Genomic DNA, 7,591 nt, shown 5'->3' on the forward strand with positions numbered 1-7,591 from the left:
GCGGAGGTGGCCACTCTTCCGTCAGGGACCCAGCTCTGCTCCCTGGGCCAGGAATGGCTTCCAGAGCCGGCTGTGGGGCAAAGGGTGTTGCAGAGGGGCGGCGTATGCTAGTTGGCCTAGAAGTCAGCACTCCTGTTCCCTGCCTCTGTACACCCACACCAGCTCAGGAAGGCAGGGAAGGAAAGGGACGCAGTGGAGGTGGGGGGAGGCTAAACCACCAGTCACCCTATGGAGAGAGCATGACTGAGTCCATAGGCGCCGGGGCTTCTGCTTCCCACCTGGGAAACGGGGCTTGAGGCTTTCATTCACTTCTGAGGAGGCAGAGGGGCCCCGGAGACGGAGCAGCGGCCCAGGGCAGGTAGGAGCTGGGTGTGTGACTTTGAGCTGCCTCTTGTCCTTACTGGGCCCAGCTGGTGACCAGTGCCCCCTCCAGCTCCGGGGAGGTCTCTGAGATATGCATAGCCATTCTTCTGTCACCCTGGAACCTCCTCCAAGGTGGCAACTCACCTGTCTCCATCTGGGGCCCTTCAGCCTCTTCCACAGCCTGAGAGGGCCCTGGGTGTTGGGAAGGGCTGGAGACCTGGTCTGGATGAGCTGGGTGACCTCTAGCATGCCATTGCCCCTCTCTGAACATCGTTCTCCCGCACAGTTTTATAAACTTCCCCAAAGTACTTCCCCTTCTGGCCAGTTCAGCCACGTCCATGGCGCCTCTGGGCCAGCCTCTGTGCTGGGTGTCGGACAGCCAGGCAGACACAGCCCTGGTCCCAGCCCGAGATGTCCCCAGTGTCATTGCCAGTTCATTGCTTAGCTCAGCTAGCGTGCCCTGAGGCATTCAGGGTGAGAGAAAACTGAGGCCCAGAGAGATGGCCCAGCAGTCCCCAGATGGCCCAGTCTGAACGAGGACCACCCACATAGACGGTCCCTCCAGGCCAAGCAGGACCCAGTGTCAAGAACTAAGGGTCCCTCACCCAAGGTCTCCCCACCACTGCCCCCAGGCAAGACCCAGTGTCTGAGCTAACCCCCTTCCCACTGCCTCCTCCTTCCTGGCCCCCTCATCCCTTCAAACCACAGGGCCCATCCGGCCTCTGGAAAGCATGCCCAGGACCTCGGTGATATTTTGAGTTTAAGAAAACTTTGCAGTCGGCAGGAGCTCTTAAAGGTTATAAATAGCAGCAGCAGGAGCCCATGCCGGGAGAGGCGGAAACACGTGTCAAACACACATGGGAGGTGGCATTCCAAGGCACAGACCCCCTCCTCGCCACCACTAGGGACTCACCAGGCTTCAGTGGATTTTACAACCACTGGAGTGGGAAGTCACACCCCACCTGGAAGGTGTCTGGGAAAGGAGGCTCTGCTCTTGCCCCCAGCCAGGGTCCCTGAGCCATTGGCCAGGTCGCCCCGGGCACTTGGGGGCGCTGCTGAAAGGGGTCTGGGGTGGGAGGTCTTGCTCCTACCCTCTCCCTCTCTGTCCATCACGGGAACCCCGGGGCTGAGAGGAGTTTCGAATTGTGTCCCCTCTAACCCCGGTCAGCATAAGCCTGGGGTAAAGAAGGGATTATTCCAAGGTCACACCCGAGCTGGGTAGGAGTCAGACCCCCAACCCACAGTTCTTTTCACCAAATGCTGCTGCTGCATCCCTTCCATTTTGGGGGACCACAGGACAACACCTTACCCCACCTGATTAAGTACAGCTGGAGGACTGTGTGGAGAGGCCCCTGATATGAGTCATCCCCTCTTGATCTGGGGGTGAGCAGACCCTAGGGCCTCATCTCTCAACAGCCCGTCCAGTCCCCAGGTTTCCACTTCTGATGAAGGTCTGCCTTTGAACAGATGAGGAAGGGAGCGCTGGAGCGGGCAAGGGATTCCCCCACCCCAGAGGGCTGCACACCCATGCCCACCTTGCCAGGGTGTGGCTTGTGGACAACCCAAGGCCAGGTATAGGGTCTTCACAAGGAATTCAGCTCTGGTTTGGGCCACTGCAGTCTCAGGTTTGCCTTGAAGGCCATACGCTTCGAGGACATGCTCTCAGGAGCCCGGTCTGAGGGAACACAGCCATGAAGACTCCTTTGATTTTCCCCCCTGCTCCACAGTAGGCATAGGCAGGAACCGTTACTCCAATGCAGAGACTGGGAAGCCAGGGCGTGTCTGAGTTCCCCATGGCCATCCCCAGTTCTGCCTCACTTGTGCCCCACCTGCTGCCCCTGGCCCCCCGCAGGTCTGGGGGCAGCAGCCAGGCCTGGCGTCCAGGCGCTCCGAACCTCAGGGAGCCCCGAAGGGTTTATGGGGCTCCTAATGAATGGGCCTGTTGAGCTCAGAGGGGGCCGGGCCCGAGTAAACATGACTGGGTCTGAGCTGCCATTCTCCCCCTGCCTCCTTCCTCAGGACCCAGGAGGAAAATACGACTTCCTGTCCCTGAGCTGAGGGCTAGACTCGCCCCTCAGAGCCCTGGGCTGGGGCCCACAGGAGGAGCACAGCCTGGCCTGCACGGGCAGCCCCCAAGGTTGCGGGGGAGACGGGACCTCAGGTTTTCAGAGTCACAGGTCTGCATCCAGGACCCAAGTGCTTGGGCACTTTATGGGGCCCCTTCGAGCCTTGAACTGCCCATCTGTTAATGACAGACTGGGAAACTGAGGCCATGAACAGGAAGGGGATCCACAGGTCAGGACAGAACAGGCACTGAGCCCCAGCCTCTTGTTTCTCTGGCCAGTGAGGATGGGAGCAGCAGGAAGGGCAGGGGGCGTGTGTGGGCTCAGAGGAGGGAGAGGCTCCGTTGGGGGAGGCTCAGGGCAGTGGGAAGCTTTACAGAGGGCAAAGGAGGTCTTCCCCCTTGGACACAGCTGCCCACTGACCTGTAAAGCGGAAGTCTGCCCCCCCTCCATTGGCCCTGGTCACAGAATGGGTCCTACATGCCCTGGGATACCCCTTGGAGCCAGACACTTGGGAGTAGCCCAGGCCCGGGGCAGGAGCCCTGTTAAGTGCTACTTGTCATAGTCTCGCTATATGGCCCTGGCCAGCCCAGTCTCCTCTCTAAGCCCCATTTTCCCTCATTTCCCTTCCCTGAAGGCCAGGTATTGGCAAGTTCCCTGCCCCTCCTTCCAGCTTGTGAACTAGAAAGTACTCAGGAGCCTGGGAGGCCTGGGGAGAGGTCGCCCCTGAGTGCGGGGGCCCTAGGAACATGCCCCAGCCGCTGGGTGGTTCCAGGCCAGCCACCTCACATGCTAAGCACTGGGGGCTGTGGCTGGAATGTGTGGAGAGGCAGCTGCCACGTGAATCATTACACCTCGTCAGGCTGAGCCTGGGACTTCCAGACTCAAACCAGCTCAGACTGGGCTCTGGCAGAAGGGCAGCCTCCCACTAGGATCTCTGGGCCCTGAGGTGAGGTTCCAGGATCTTGCATGGTCTCTTCCTCACCATGTGTCCACGTCCTCACCCTTAGCGTCCAGGTCCAGCACTGGTTCTGCTACAGCTCATTCTGCAGAACCACAGAGAGAGGTCATCCTGTCTACAATCCCCTGCCTCCGTGACCTCTAACTACATAAGCAGGCCCTGAGCCTGGGGGGAACTGGGGTAGGGGGGTAGCCAGTCAGGCCTTCCTGGCTGGTTAAACACCAGGAGCCCATGTCCCAGTAAGTAAAGAGTCTGATGGAGAGAGGGTGGCTATGGGTCTGCAGGGATCAGGACAAGGGCTGGGTGGACGAGGGTCCCCATCACTCCTAGCTGGGGGACACTGGGTGCTCAGTGCTTGGAGGGGAAGCCTTCTCAGCCTCAGTTTTCCTGCTTGTGACCTGGGTTTGAACTACCCTCATCCACCATCTGATTGCTCCAGGTGCCCAAAACTTGAATGAACTCACTCATAGGGGCTGTGCTCATACCTCGTGGTGGCCTGAAATTTCTGAGATGTGGAAAAGGCTGGAAGGGGCAGGCAGGGACACAGGAACAGAGAGAAGGAGAGCTAATCAGAGAAAGCCTTGGCAGGGCAAGGAGAGGACCACTAAGGTACACACACACCTGAGGGACTGAATGGGCATGGGCACCTGGCAGGCAAGCCCATGGTCAGTGGCGGGGAGGGCCCAGCCCAGGGCACCTGAACACTGGTACACTTGGACCTGCCTCTGCTTCCTGACCAGGGGTCTGGGACAAAGTCCTAGGCTGGTGCAGGGTTTGGTAAAAAATAATTAATTTTTCTCCTCAAGTGAAAGCTCTGACTCAGGCCTTTTCCTGTCCCGAACAGCAACATCCTTGCTTAGGCCTGAACCACAGAAGCTGCTCAGGGCTATCCACAGCCTCCCCATGGCCAATTTGAGTCTACTCTGTGGCTCTAGGCCCAATCTGGAACATCCTGTGGGCTCCAGGTGAGTGGGGTTCAGGGGAGCCCTGAGACCTGAGTGTAGCTGGAAGGGCTGAGGCTGGGGCACCCAGTTGGGTTAGTGTGTGTGTACCCGTGCCTGTAGGGCAGACAACGTACGCCCACTAGGAGATATCTATCTATGGATCTGGTGCTACCGCAGCAGGGTCCTGTGACCACGTGATCAGAAGGGACAGGAATCCCACACTCCCAGCCGCCTGTCCCGGGAATGCTCCCTGCCTGGGACAGGGCAGTCTGGCCCCCTGTGTCCCCAGCTTCCCGCCATTCACCTTCCTGAGAAGTGAGAAAGCCAGGCTTCCTGCTGCAAGGGGAGGGGGCTGCTTGACCAGCTGCCTGGGAGCCTCCAGTGACTCATCCGGGTGGGGGGTGTTTATGAGCAGCTGAAACGGCTGTAAAAGTGGCACCTAGGTTCACTTATGGCCTGGCCATTCCCTCCCCTACCAGCCCCTTGCCTTGAAAAGCTTCCAGAGGGGCTTGGGAACCCGGAAAGAGGTCTGGGATTGAGGCTTGATGGGGGCTCAGCCTGGGGTCAGGGTTCAACCAGGGGTTGGAGATCAGACAAGGAAAGGACTCAGCCTGGGGGTAAAGCTAACTCTGGGATCAGGACTGAGACTGGGATTCAGGCTGACTTTGGGGCTAGGGTTGAGGGAACAAAGGGTCGGGGTCTATGGGCTAATTTTACCAGATAGCTTCCAGGCTCGGGCAAGGGATTTTCTGAGGGAGTGAGGCCAGGCTGCAGGTCTCAGAGAGCCTCTGTTTTTCCTGTTTGAGTCTGGTGCCCACCCAGGCCCCAGGGTCTGTGTACCTTGGCCAGAGCCCTACTCATGGTGGCCGTGGCGGCAGCAGAGGCCTGTCAGCCTAGGTCTGCTGAACCAGAGTGCAGCCCCTGCTCCAGTTCTGAGCTCCAGTGACAGCCTTGGCTCCTCCTCCTAGGCCCCAGCCTGGGGATCAAAGAGGGGAGTCCCCACAGGGACTTATTCCCACTCCCCACCCCCAACCAGAACTTTCTAAACGCCATTGAAACTGACCTGAAACTGACCAGAAACTGACCCTGGGGCCCTGGGGCTTGCCTGTCAAAAAGGGTGGGCTGTGCTCTGCCAGGCACTGGGGTGCTACCAGTTAATGTGTGACACTCCCACCCCCATGGTGGCACTTTAACCAGAGGCCTGGGGGTGATTTAGGGGGTCAGTGGCCCCGCCCACAGTGGTGGAATGTCCAGCAGGAGACTCTGGAGTGAGGCACAGGAATGACGGCTAGGGAAACACCCTTAAGGGGCCCAGAGCCCATGATCCCTCTGTGCAGCCCTATCCACAGCTAGCCCACCCTGGTCCTCCCAAGCACAGGGTATTGTTTGTTTCTCAATCTCAAGCTTGCTGGTGTCAGATCTGAGAAGGACTTCCTCCATCAACTCCTAGTTTCACCTCTCAGTACCTCCAATCCCTCCATGAACGTTCTTTTCCTATCATCAAGGGGTGTGGGTCATCAAATCATAAAACTTGGAATCGAATTGCTTAGAAACAGAGACATAAAGCTTCTTTGAAGAACCATGGGTGTTCTTTAGGTGCCTGCTCTGGGCACCTGAGCCTCTGTCCCTGTTCCCAAAGAGCCCACACACCATAGGGAGCAGTCCCCAAACCACAGCCACCCCTCCCCCAATAATGGAAGAGATGGAGACACAAGGAGGGAGAGATGTCCTCTACACCAGGCAAAGAAGTATGATCCTGGCTGAGGAAACTACAAAGGCAAAGGCAGCGCAGTGAACACAGAAAGAAGACCAGGAGCCTAGTCAACAGTGCCTGTTGAGGAGAGTCACCTTTGGAGGAAACTGCCTCAAACAGCAGTCTAAACACCAGGACAAGAAACTTGAGGGTAGTGGGGCATGGAAGAGAGTATGGCCATAGAGATGTATGGAGAAGACCCTTGTGGGTACAGTCTGGGAGATGGGTGGGTTTGAGCAGGAGGAGGGGGTGGGTTGCCAGGAAAGTTGGCTGCAATTGGACTCCAGTGGCCTTAGGGCTTGAGCTTGGGCACTCATTCACTTTGAAGAGAGGGGTCATCCCTGAGACAGGGGGCCGATTTGAGGGCTCTGAGGAGCTCAATTTCCACAGGCTGAGCCTGGGGAGCCCCCAGAGTCCATGGGTCTCTCAGAAACCCAGAGAGATACCCACCCTCGGAGGCACTGCAACAGTAAAGTTAAAAGTGCCCTTTGAATCAGCTGGTCAGCTCCCCATTTTACAGATGAGGAAACTGAGGCGCAGACAGCAGGAGAGTCGTCGTGTCCAGGATACACAATTGGTAAGTGGGAGACCTGGGGTTGCCACTTAGCCCGGATATTTCCTAGGGCCCTGACAGTCGCATTAACTTCCTCCTGACCATCCTTAAAGCCCTTTGCTCCAGGCATCCCAGGCCCTCCCTGAACCTCAGCTTCCCCACCTGATACTTAGAGGTTGTAGGCTTGGGGTCCGAGGTCCCCTTCTCTGAGCCCTCCTGCATCCCCCCCCTGGGCAGGAGCACATAAGCCCCGCCCCCATCTGGCCTCTGCCCCCAAAGTCTCCTCCCGCCCTTTTCCCAAGTTGAGGGTCCCCAGTGGACCAGAGCCGGCCAAGAGCTTTTGGGGGTGTGAAGGAGTGGGATAGGGAGGTGGAACCCCACGGTGGGGGTCCCGGCTGAGCCCTTGGTCTTGCGGCCTCTAGCCGCCCGGGGTGGAGTCAGGGGCGGTGCTAGAGAGGCCGGGCCGGCGTCTGGATGGGTAGGGACTCGGAGAGACCCGGACCCGGGAGAGACTGGGGAGGAAGAGAGAGGGACGTGAGCCCAGAGACGCGGGCAGGGACGGGGGCGGGTCTGGGGCACAGCAGACCTACCCACTTGGGAGATTCCTGAGGCTGGGGGTCCAGGCGAGGGCGGGGCGGGCAGGAGGGCGGTGGCGGAGCCAGGCTCTGGGGCTGGCGGCAGAGCAGCCTCTCCGGGGATCCCGGTCCAGCCTGAGCGGGAGTCCCGCGGGCGGACAGACAGCGCTGCGGCCGGGGGCGCGCTGGGTACCTCCAGTGAAGAGGGCCTGCTTCGCGGCTGAGGGCCCCTATTCACCGGCCGGGGCCGGACGATCAGAAAAAATAACGTCTGTGCCTTCCAGGAGAGGAAAATGAAGCGGCGGGAGCGGCTCGGGCCACGTTCCCGGGCCCCGATGTCAAAGCTCCCCGGGCCCCGTCCCCTCCACACTCACATCCC

This window comes from Tursiops truncatus, chromosome 10 (genome assembly GCF_011762595.2).
Source record: "Tursiops truncatus isolate mTurTru1 chromosome 10, mTurTru1.mat.Y, whole genome shotgun sequence".
Taxonomy (NCBI): Eukaryota; Metazoa; Chordata; class Mammalia; order Artiodactyla; family Delphinidae; genus Tursiops; species Tursiops truncatus.